Source organism: Colletes latitarsis, chromosome 3 (assembly GCF_051014445.1).
Source record: "Colletes latitarsis isolate SP2378_abdomen chromosome 3, iyColLati1, whole genome shotgun sequence".
In the NCBI taxonomy this organism is placed as follows: domain Eukaryota; kingdom Metazoa; phylum Arthropoda; class Insecta; order Hymenoptera; family Colletidae; genus Colletes; species Colletes latitarsis.
Window position 1 is genome coordinate 33,879,600 of NC_135136.1, and position 13,464 is coordinate 33,893,063.

The window sequence follows — 13,464 nt, forward strand, 5'->3', positions numbered from 1 at the left end:
TCCCATGGAGCGCGAACAGTAGGTTCTGTAGGAACATTATGAGGGTGGTATTTACAGAATGTAGTTAACGAGGGAGGTATGTGTTCCAGGAATTTACCGCTATCTATCTCCAGCTCTCTGCTCTCCAAGTGCGTCGAGGATGAGAGTGAGAACCAGTATGAGCGAGTGTTAAACAGTAAGAGCAAGTGAGATGTAGTTGAAGCGCTAGGTAAACTAAACGATAGCTAATGAGACAGAAACCGCAATAATTAGGAGACACTACTGTAGTTAGCAAAATGGTACACGAAATATGAAGCATTGCTTGTAAGTACCACAGAATCAATTATTTTAGCCCTGGATGTTATTTTAATGTCAAAGCATATTTCGATTAAATCCATCGAGGAACAACTAAAAGAAGTTTTCAATCAATTGATATTACATATAACGATAGAAAAAATATTTTTCATACAAAACTTTTTCTTTTTCGTCGAATATTGTCGTGTACATTTCCCATCTCCATTTATCGAATGGTTTTGGGGAAGGTTCGGTTTTATTATACCCATATTAGGAGCTTCGAAGCACCCCCATTTTTCCCCAAATGTTTACAAATCGTCTTAGTTCGTATGTTTGAAATTTCGAGGCTCTCCTGACCCGACAAATGTTTTTCTCTTTCCCTACTGAATCGCGAATTTTATCCCCGTCAATTTGAGAATGTCGAACACCACGAATTTATGGGATGGCCTGATACTGAAGAATGTTTACCGTCGAGGTGCATTCTCGCTTGGAGCACCTTCATGACACGTGGCCATGCTCGCAAGTTTAAGGTCTGCAGGGTTTAAGGTCGCGAACAAGGCTCGAAATAGTACTTGCGTGCCCGTGTAAGGGACAATTTCGTTCCCCAGCGTTCCCAGCGTTGACAACTATTGGCACCATTTGTCTCCCTCGTTGTCCCATGTATCTTACTTTATGCTAACGTTCGCGCACGTGATACTCTGAAGACGCACGGAACTGAGTTACATCTTCCACGAGCACGCTTTAATTGCAAAGGTCTCCGGCTCGCTTGCAAGAATTTGTTGCACTCGAGAAATTCGCGGTTCCCTTTGAGTTTCGGGTTATTAAGTTTAGAACAGAGATAGTTGTTACTCTTCAACCCATGAGAAACTATTGTGGCCGAGAACAATATTCGAAACAATTTCCTTAACAATTAAACTGGATGTTTACTACAGAATGCACTCCATATGCAAAAATATAAGAAACACTTAAAGTAAAATACTGCTCATAAAAATATGAATTTCGCATAAACATCCACAGTCTATTTATCACAGTGTGTTACTTCTATTTACATAGTTTTGTCTCTTTTCGCTTATTTCTACCAAATGTCGTTTAGTGCAATATTGAGATTTCTCTGAAAGTGTCTTACTAATCGTTCAATTTTATTATAAAAAAAGACGAGACTGACGAATACAAATTTCGCGTTTCATTCGTGAGTCAGAGTTAACAGACTTTTTAATCAACGACTGAAAGTTAATTAACGAGCGAAGATAAAATTTTTTCGATCGCCAGTTAAGCTAGGAACGAGAGTTTTCGAACGTTTAGTGTCAAAGTTCACTATCGAGGAGCAGGATGACGAAGAAGTCGCGTCGTCGTTGGGGAAGTTTTCAGTTAGATTCAATTTCATATCTCGTTTCAAGACTCCGCGGAGCGCAACAGACCGACGCTTCATTTTTTCGAGTACTCGATTGTCCGGAATCTTTCCAGTAATATACGACGGTCGTAGAACGTGTACGGATTCCTCCCTCGGGATTTATGCAGGATTTTAGCGGCGTTCAGCCCCGGTATTCCGGTTGTTAGTTCTCTCTTAGCTCCAGTCGAAGCGCCAGGCGAAATGGAGAGCCCTCGACGATCTAAAAATGGTTTTACGTCTCTCCTCGCGACAGGGATATAATAGAATCTCTTAAGGAAAAGTCGATTTGAGAAGTGTCGGGTTGTAGCACCGCGAAAACTTCTTACTCGGTGGCCTGGTACATTGGTCAAGGTGAAGAAGTTTCAGTTTAAATGGTTACCCTTACGGGAACGTCTCGGTTGGGATGTCTGTGGCATCGAGACTAATTGTGAGTAGCTTTTAAGGTGTTAATTTACTTTGGAGCAGCAAGTCATGAAATCGGTATAATGAGTCGCGACGACCGAAAAGGATCTACTTGCTTTTATTTATTTCCTTTGGTAATTAACAGGTCGAAGAAAAAACTTTTTACGTTGCTCACGATAACACATCATTTTTAGTGCAGAGGCTAGAAATACTGTTATAAAATACAATATACAGGCTGCTCGGCCACCCCAGGGAAAAAATTTAGTGGGAGATTCTAGAGGTCGAAATAAGACGAAAATCAAGAATGCTAATTTGTTGATTGAGGCTTTGTTAAAAAGTTATAAACGTTTAAAGTTCCGCCCGTACTAACTTTTTTTCTAGAAAGTGAGTAGGATTTCGGGGGTAGGGCTATACATCAAAAATTATTGTAATTGGCCCCCGCAACCGAACATAAGTTTTGCAGAACGATTTGATATTTTTTAATTTTGTCGAAAAATTTCACACCTTCTCGAATTTTTTTCTCGAAAGTGCGTAGAATTTCGGGGAAATGTCTATTGACCAAAAATGATTGTAATTGACTCCTGCAACTAAAAATAATTTTTTTAGAACGATTTGAAATTTTTTTTTTTCGCCGAAAAATTTAGGCACCTACACCCTGTCGATTTTTCTTAAAAATTCGTTTTCGATTTTTAGTAATCTTGTTTGACGCCCCACAGAAAAGTTGTCTAATACTTTTTTGTAGGTACCCATGAGCTCTGCTTCAGAAAAAAGTTTCATTGAAATATATTCATAATTGTAGGAGTTATGGCTGTTTGAAAATTGGACCATTTTTGTAGGGTTTTTCTCATTTTCCGGGGTCAAGGATCAACTTCTCGAATATTTTTACGATTTCTACATATTCTCCATTAAAATACGCGTCGTTTGCTTTTTTAAACATTAAAATCGTCCAATCCGTTCAGGAGTTATGACGTTTTAAAGATTTGCATGAAATTTTGGGCTGACATTTCTGGCCAGAAATTATATTTTCGGTAAGGAATTTTTTTCTCGAAAGTGAATAGGATTTCGGGGGTATATGTATTCACCAAAAATGCTTGTAATTGACATCTGCATCTAAAAATAATTTTTTTAGAACGTTTTGAAAAATTTTTTTTTCTCCCAAAAAATTTCAACACCTACCCGATTTTTTTTCTCGAAACTGGGTAGGATTTCAGGGATATGTCTATTCACCAAAAATGTTTATAATTGACCACTGCAACCAAAAATAATTTTTCCAGAACGATTTGAAATTTTTGAATTTAATTCTTAATAATTTTTTGACGAAGCCTCCATCAACAAATTGCTATTCTTGATTTTCGTTTTATTTTGGCCTCTAGAATCCCCCATTAAAATTTTTCCCAGAGGTGGCCGAACACCCTGTATAATATAACTTTAAAGTTCGATTATTGTTAAAATAATACAAAAATTATTCCAACGTATTCACCGATGCATCTAAAACTGAACCGTAGAATTTATAATGTAACGAGAAAATAATAAACGTTTACGCTCCTTGCAAAAAATAATGTACATATTTTTGCAGCAGGGACACATGTCATTTTAAAAATACTAATATTAATAGGGAAGGAAAAATCTAACAATATATTTAACAATTCTTTAAGTGAATGATCGATAAACATATTTATTTTTAATTCTATACATTTATTTTAATTTTTTCCTTTTTTTAAATTCTAAATTTCTTAATTTATACAAGTTTGGTGCTCCTACGAAGTGTTATTATTATTATTTAACCTGAAAAATGTGTTCGTAAGGGCAATTTAAGAACCATATGAAATTAAATAGTAACAAATATAACATCGTTTTAATATGGGCATCGTCACAAAACAGAAGATTACTAATTCCATACGAAAATACTATAAAATATACCATAATGTGTCCAATGGATAATGGAATAGAACTTGGGTATCCGTGAAAGCAACAAACATAAAGATAAAATCATAGAGAATCTCTATTTTAAAATAACACAAGATAACCTTACTAGAAAAGGGCAAACAACATTGGCAAGACTTAGAATAGACCAAGCAAGAATAACACACAAATATCTCACAGAAAAGACAGACCCACCTTCTTGAGAAGCGTGCAAAATTCAATGCACAGTCGAATAATATATTAATTGAATGCCAAAATTATAATTTTCAGACCAAGTACAGTCACGAATTATTAATCACGCTGAAAAGAAATAAAAATGTCACTGCGTTTCTCACGATTATACACTTGTTAAACAAGCACTGATAAACATAGCAAGTCGTTAATTACCATAATGTTGATGCAATTTGTATACATAAATGAAAAATAATACTTTGAAATAAGAAAGTCATTAGTTTCAGCCAAATGTAATTCTGTTGGAATTATATGTTTCCAGTTTCATTTAAGTTGTATTAAATTTTCTATTTTCTATTATTTGTAATAATTTGAATTTAGATGGGCAAAATTTTGTTGAAATATAGATCTGCGTGTAGCAATTTATTCGAACAAACGGTTAAATTTTTATTTGTTTATCGTGAAGTATTTCATTCTATAATATAAATTTTTATTTGTATTTAATGTAAATTTTGCCCGCCTCTGATACGCTGTACAACCGAAAAAGAGGTTCTTCGTGCATAGCTAATCGGAACGACGAAAATGTAGCACAAGGTTTGTTTGTAGGAGGCTTCGTTTTCGTGGAAATCAAGTTTGAAGATTCGGTAATTGATGTGTTTAGATCTCTACGTGTGTATTAGTAAATGATTCTGTGTCCGTGTGAGCGTTGAAACGTTGGTTCTACCAATTTGAAATTGATCATTCTACTTCTTTTTTAATACTATATGATTTTTTAGAAATTTTTAGACAATATACGTTTCTTAGAAATATTTTAACAAATAGGGTTTCTCTAAAATTCCATTTTCTTCGTAGTTTGGCGATTTTATATCACGTATCGAATCTAATCGTGCTTTAAGATTATCTCCTACATGTAGTTTATGGTTATGGTTCACTACGAACTGTGAACTTTGAAATACGCATGGGACGTGTCTATCTATTTAATACTGGTGTACGCGATCAATTTGAGATTATTTTTAATGTACGGAATACTATATTACACGATAAAACGTACGCGATCTAAACGTTTCGAATAAATATGTTTGTTTGTGTGGAATTGCGAAAATATAATACTTTAGATTCGAAGAGGCTTAAAGCAGATAGTAGTTTATCGGATCTTACGCGATTACATTGTCATTTTTTGTTAGATATTAAAATTTTTTGCGTTTCCTATCTCATTACAGTAACGTATCCAATATCAATAATATCTAGAATTAAATATTGTGTGCAATTATTTTATATAAATTTTGTGCGATTCTACTATAGAGCAAAATCGGTAATACCTAACGTTACGAGATGAAACACGGAAACTAACACGATCCTCGTTAACACGTTTGCAAAAATCCTAAAATTAAAAAAACTCTTTCAAAAGATATTTCTTTTTCGCTCGAGGACCGTAATTATTAAAATGATTTGAAAAGATCGTACGAAGAGTCGACCATTCGAGAGTTATAAAAACTATACTATATTAAACAGATATTTACAAAATCATGTTTCGTCGCTTCCATGATTCTAAAAAGTTTCGGTGTTAGTGATTTTGCTTTTATTTTGCATTTAAGGCTACGTTAACGAAAAGCCTAAATATTTGAGATAAGATGCGATAAGGAAGATTTAAAGGCGTCGAACGTAGACACGTATATTGCGAATTAGTCGAAAGTAACACGCAATAAAAATATAATCTCGTTATTGAGAATCAACGAGATTAGAAGAAAACATTTTTCCAATTATTCCTTCGATTTCGAGTGCCCAGGACTGCATCAATTTTCCGCTAGATTTTCTCGAACGAGGTATATATGTAATATGAAACTGCGAAAACACGCAGCGATGAAAATAGTTCTTACTTCGTCTGAAGATATCACAGTAAAAACTTTGTCCATCTTCGAACTTTCTGCTATCGTTTTGTTCGTAGTTCTACACGTATCCACACAGAATCGAAACACTCGTTTGAGAGAAACTAACCGTAACATTCTTCCACTTCGGTCCGTTTTTTCGAACGATTTTAGCAAAAGGAAATACAATATCCTCGTTGGGATCAAGTACTTTCCGTGTTTCGTCGGGATTTCGATTCCTTCGGAGAGAATTGATTAGATTCGATACGGTTCTCGTATATCGTTGATTTCGTGAAACGTGTTTGTTTTGTTGAACCATCGGTTAAACCTTTCTACGATTCAATATCGACAGATAAGATATAAGGAGTGGAACGACTTAATTTCACATAAATTTAATATACCTGTAATGTAATGATAGATGTCATTACAGATGAACAGTTATTATAAGTCAACAGTATAATTTGGGTCAGCTTTGAAAACAGTTTTATTTGCTGAATAATCTTATCTGACGAATAAAATCGTTAAATAAAATAACTTTCTTTGTTCTCGAAATTCTTGATGCAATTTGATTTTGCTTTATCGTTACTTTTTGGACATTAAAACAATTTTTGGCTATATATGTATAATATAAACTACGGTACAATTGTCGATTGTAATATTTACATTAAGCGATATCGACATTACTACTTTTGTTTACGAAATTATCGAAAAGCCTTACGCTTCTCGTTTCTATTTTAAAAGGTAATTACCTTAATGGAAATATTTAGTTATGTTTAAACATTGCAATTTTCTAATTCCATTTTCTCTGCAATGTTCGTGAAAGCTTCGCTTTGAACTCTCGTCAGGTAATTTACTCTAATCATCGAGCACAGTTGAAAGTCTTTGATCGATTGAATTTTCCCTATAAATGCAACTTATAAAGTAATCTACTTTTCTTTCGTCGTCAACGTAGAGTGCATTTAATTTTGACAGATTCCTTGAAACCTGATGGTTTCAAATATAGTGAAAATTTCAAAGAAGTTTAAATTTTCGTTCGTGAAACGAATTTCGCGAGAGTTTGTTTCGCGCTGGCCGCCAATTCGGAACAATCCGAATGAAGCAGGCCAATGCAAATACATTGTTGTACGGCGATACGGTAGCGTGTTTACGTTGAAAATGGCGTTAAGTGATCGTCAAGGTAAAGTTAATGGTGTAAGTTAATGCGAGCATGCAAACGAGCAGCGCACACTGTGCAAGTAAACGGTCGCTGTTAAGATAGACGAGAAAACAAGAAGCGGAATCCACGAAACTTCGTCTGATTTGCGTCAGAGTTAAACAGTAATTGATTACAAAACTTAATCATGATAATCGTAAATCAATAATTTATAATCTTTACACGAAGGATTACTTTAACTTTTATTATAATACAATATAGTTATTAAATTGAACAGACGATAACGAATTTTTTTTATTGTGATGTGAGGTTCATAACTCGTTTGGAATTTGATAAATTAGAGTAAAACAACGAAAGTATGTTTGTTCATTTAACAACCACACAACAGTTTATTCGAGTTTCCTGATTTAAGTAATTTTTGTATACGTGGTTTCGTATACAATCATATTTGAAGTAGCAAGATAGAAATTGTTAGATTTCCGTTGACTGTGAAGCTCTCGAAAGTAACTTCCCGTCGACATGATCGTTTAATTTCAACGTTGACAATAAATCATCTTCCGGTCGGTTGCTAATCGCTCGCGAATGTTAATTTAATCCGCCCGATCGAGCGAACGAACGACTTAACCGACGAGAGAGATTGAGCGGTACTAATTGAATGGCTTTCTCGATGAACTTTCGTGTCAGATTGAAAAGGGCAAGCTTATTTCGAAAGTCGAGGAAAACAGAATCAAATAACGAAGCCATTGTTCTGATCAGTATATCAGAACAATCGACATTTTACTAATTGCATTTTCTACGCTCTTAGATCCTAAAATTATGCTCCTCGAATTTCGTGGCGATATTTGAAGATTTAAAAAGGTTATAACCCATCGAAGAGATCTCTGTATAGATCGTAGAATACGACTGAAAATTTTAAAGCAACGATTTTTGTTCATTGATGTCTATCTTTGGTTTATACTAGAGTTACTTCAATTTTTAGGAGATTTGTTTTATTTTTTTTCTTTTTTAAATATCTGTATAGGCTACCACTCGACACTCTTTACAGTTAATATTTTTCAATTTTTAAAAATTGCAATGACACATGGTTATAGTTTAAACATGAAAGTATTGCCTGAACGTACGTTTTCGAAAACTCAACAAACTCAATTGTTTTAATAATCAAAAGGCTTGGTCTGGCCTTTCCAACGTTGAAACACAATATACTCTTTGCTATTAATGGAATATGACTATGAAAGGGGATACTACTTCTTCTGTTTACTATCGATAATACTGTCTCGCGTGACGTTGATTTGTCGATCACTATGATGACCATACTTTCTTGGACAAATTAAAGGACAAATCTGAGATTCTTTCCAGACTATTCTATTAATTTAAGGATCAGCTAAATATATATAAACAAAAAAAAATAAAATACAACAAAGGAATTGCGACAACGAACATCAAACAACTCATCGTCGATTATATTTACGTTTCAGTGATTTGAAAAATATTTCGATATCGTGATTCTTTGTAGGAATATCGCACGAAAGTATATTACGAATTAAATGAGACGGACGAAATAAATTTTATTTTAAATTTATACGCCGATATTTGCGATCGCGGAAGTTCCATTTCTCTGGTTCGCAGAGCAAATTAGAATTTTCTTTCAAATACGAAGAAACGAAGTAATTTGAAACTTTCTTTTTAAACGAAAACCTGTATAGAACAAAGCGAAGTAACGTTTGAAAGGACTTCATACGATATTCCATTATTGGGGGTTCCCTCGGGTTCCCTGATTTTTTTTTTTTCGAAAAATAGACGACGTATTAACGTATGCACTGTTATTTTTTTTTTAACTTCATTTGGGAAATTTCGGAATAAATTGTTTTTTATGGATACTTAGAGGTCTTAGATCGATCCAATAAACAATTGTGTAAAGGTTCGATAAAAATTATAGTGTGTGTACCGAACGTTTATATTTCTCTAAATCGATTATCATCTCGTTGGTGGTAATTTATTGTCACAAAAGCGTGCTTACCAACTTTTTATCGCCGTTCCTTTTGTTTGCGTGAACCACCCTGACCGCGAGTCGCGTTAATATTTCGCAGGTGTGCCCGTTGATTGCGCAGTTGTCGAAGAAATACTCGTAACGAGGAAACGAGGGAGAAAAGAACGTGGGCGTAATTACCCGTGGGAATTTCGGTGGGAAAAACGGGTAAAAATGGAAAATTTCAACGATTCGCGCCTCTCGGGTCAACCGTGCTCAGATTTTAACGAGCGTTTCGTTCTTTCTTCCTTTCGATATAGAAGACTAAAAACTAGATTAAAAAAAGTTATCACGAGCATTTGCAGTAGACAGACGACACTGTGTCGTAGCTTTATTTTTGAGCGGTGAGTTGGGTGTGACAAATTCGAGTCTCGTCCTTGGAAGTGTTACTAAATAAAAAGTAGACTCTATTCAAAAAGAATATATTGGGATTAATATGTAGATTAAAATCGTAGAATTTTTTCCAAGACCAAAACTTTGATTTTAGTCAATTGTAAATTAAAAATTTGTTTCGGTACTTATTTTCGAAATTTAAAAAATTCATTTTCTTTAACATGAGAATTAATTTTAGTCCTGCCACCCATGTATGACAGTGTTAAAGTCGTAAAGTCTCTGAGATTCAAAATAAATGAGATCTTGTTTCTCACCCAGTGGGTGTCGTCGATCATCGTCGCGAGGGCCCCAAATTCTCGAAAGCTTTCGAACTGAAAATAAAGATTTACAGTGATTATTTCGGGCAAATTTGTAGGAGTAAGAGTGAAAAATTGTTGTACGTAATCTGGAATGATGCACGTCCGACGAGTCTTGGACGATTCACGAGCGCTTCCGACCGAAAGCTTTTGTCGTCTTCTTCTTGTGGATCGCGACGAGCAGAATCTGGGGACCGTCACGGAGGTCGTCGCTAACCGGCGTGTCTTTCGCGTGTTCGCGGACGTTTGCGGTGAGTAATGGCCCGCGACAAGCTTTCCGGTAAGGATCTAACGAAAGATTTGTACGACCGGGACCACCGACGACGATTTACTCGCTGCTGTCCGATCGCTGGCAGCATTTTAATGACGATGATTATCGGTCACGAGATTCGTCGGCTTTGGAAAAAGGCATATTCGTACGATGATGGCAATTTAATCGAGCGGGTACGCGGCAAAGGAAAAATCTAACGATGATTAGACATCGAGAGATTCATCACTTTTGGAAAAATAAATATAATTTTTCATTCATACTCGAATCTAAACATACAAAAATAATGTGTATTTAGCTTGAGTTGGACAATCGAAAATTTAACTGGAATTTAATGTGATCGATCGTGACAATATTTATACATTTTTTCGTAGCGTCATATTTTTAATCTTAATCCTGTGCAGGCCATGCTGGGCATACGTGTTTTAGTGAATTTGAATTTAGAGTAACTTTCAAATTATTACATTATATTTAAAAAAAACTTTTGTGCTTTGTAACATGGTTTATTCTAGGGATGAGTAGTTTAAAACATTCTAATACCCAGCGAAGTTACATGTGTAATTATTGATTATTTCTCTAATACTGATGTAACATTTTTTAACACTTTGGATCCTCGAATATCACGGTATTGAAACAATTATCTATTTTGTCTTCACAATATAGCTACTGATTGTACAAAGCAGTGTTCACCAGCTTTCGCGCACGTTGGTGTTAAGTCTTGGCCGACTCTGCTGCATCAATCATTCAGGACTCTTCCTGCCTACGTGCTTCTCTTCCGTCTGGATAACTGGTCGCAAATAATGTATACTGACAGGAGGAGTAGTTTCGACTAACTTTAATGCTACCCGCTTCTACGCGGAGAAACTTTAATTTCGAATCAGACGTTGTATCACTGTTGATGAATCTATGCACCCTGCGAATAAATAACGCGTTATCCTATATTCATTCGCGCGAATAGAAAGGAGAGAAGATTAAATTATTAATGACCGCGATGGCACCTATCGCGCGTTCTGAATATTTTAGTTTCTCAAACTGTGCCGTCAACGGAGATTCACGAGCTCTTAGAAACCAAGAAAACAATTATATACACTGTAAAAAATAATTCAGTTAGCAAAAATATAACCACAATGGAAAAGTATTGCGAATCATGTGAGTGTTACAGACAAGCTTATATTGTTGATGTTCGAATCTAATGACTGAGGGTCACTTTCAGAGACTTAAAATATTTATAAAAATTTAATATGTTACGAGAGGACAAGACATAAGTTATCTTAGGTGATAAAACTTAGGGTGTGGACATATTATAGTTACGTACATTTCTTAATAAAGAAGGAAAGGGAAAATGAGTGGAATCTATAAATATAAACTCCAGTATAAATAAAAGGAACAATCCTAATAAAACTGTGTATATGTATCATGAAAATAGTATCCAGTGATTGTTAATTCGATAACAAAAATAGTTCCAATAATTTGCAAGAGTTTCTAACTGAAAATAATTATTCTATCATATTTATAAAATGGAATTTGTAGTGATGTATCTTTTCTAAAGACTTTATAAACAACGAGAAACGAGCTGGTCCACTAATTTGAAGATCGAAGTGGATTTTTTCTATGTTCTCGAAACAAACGTTTGATTTCCGATCGCGTTAGCAGAATCGTCGTCAGCACTGATTGCATTTTCAAAGCAGCGCGTGCTCGCGTTCACGGGGTGTAATCATCACGCGTTCAGCCGCAAATCGTTTTCACCGGCGATAAATCGATCATATTAGGCACTGTCATTTGGCAAACAATGAGCCGTTTCGTATTAATACCTCGATTTACAGTCGCGCTGGAGACCGACGCCGAAGTGTTACGTCCGATGGAATATTAAACGACTGACCAGATACTGTCTGCATACGGCTTAACGTCGCTTTAAACTCTCGCCATTCGCGGTTGAATTTGCTATTACCGCGTCCCTTTTAAATGTCTCCAGTTTGCCGCCGTGATTTTCTCGACTTTCTTTTCCCCGTCGATGTCCGAACGTTTCAGTGAGACCATTTAATATCATGTTTAACTCTTTCGTTGCCTACGATAGCCATATTGGATCAGCGAATAAAATATTACTGCCATGAAAATTTTTGCAATCCGTAAACTATTTGTTCCTTTCAATTTTGCACGAACGATAGTATATCACGAGACGTATTTGATGTTAGAAAATTTTGAAAACGGAGCAACAATTGATACAGCCTGGCCACAGTCACGAAATCTCAGTGTACCATATTGAATGGTAAGTTCGCAGGCGACGCGAACCTACGTCACTCGCATGCAAAGAGCTGAGTACTTGAAATTACAACCTATTGTCACGTAATTGTTCTCACAAATTCGTTCAACCTTTAGCTGTCGTGACTTCATAGACGCGGCACAGCGAAATGACTTTTTCATGTACTATCTATTATATTAGTACAAAGGCTGCGGCTGTCCATATCTGTGAATAGAGTAATTAATGAAACACGATTTACGCTTTGATCCTGAATGGGGGGGTTTTCATCGAAAGAATTGATTGTTAACCTGACATTAAGCCGAAGAATTAATGAATAATGGGGGTCATAAATTACAATTATACAGCAAAGCGTGTTTATTAAGCAAGCAAACGTTCGCGTAGATTTTTTTAAAACCTGAAATACCGAATTAATTAAAATACAGTATTAAAATTTGTAATTATTATCACAATTTAGTTTACCTTCGACGAAAGCTCAAAAATCAAAAGATCACAGTTGTTTTCTCAACGTTCCTTCGGTAAATACAGTTCTCCCATCTTAGAAATTATTCCAAAGGGAAAAGAAAAAAATACATCGGAAGAACCAAAGTCATGCAGATTCGGATGAATATGCTAATGCAGCCAGGATCTCTCGCTTCGCGAGCAAAGAACCTTAGGAATTTCAAACTTCCAAACGATGATACACCGTTAGGATAAAATTCCCAAAACGTGACTAAAATCTGTAATTGTGTAATTTTCTCGTGAAATGCACGTATAGTGCATATACTTTATGATTTGAGTGTTCTATTGTATATATTTCTGTTAATATTTTGAAAAATATGGTCAGTTCAGACTTAAATAATTATAAGAACTATGATTGATCGGACAACATTAGTAAATAGTGTTAGAACGAATATAAAACATTTGCATTTTTATTTTATTTGGGCAATGAAATTGATCCTGGTAAAATTGACGAGCGTTCCTTTGGTTCTGAAGTATGTTCCAATGTCATTTCACTACCAATTATTTTTCACGTTGGTTATTACTTAAAAATACTTCCTTAGAAAT

At 35.2% G+C, this 13,464-nt stretch overlaps 1 protein-coding gene across 4 annotated transcripts in view; it reads left to right on the plus strand.

Annotated features, from left to right (window-relative positions):
* Positions 1 to 13,464, plus strand: part of Pde9 (phosphodiesterase 9) — a 207,494-nt gene that overhangs the window by 64,980 nt on the left and 129,050 nt on the right. The gene's annotated exons all lie outside the window — the stretch shown is intronic.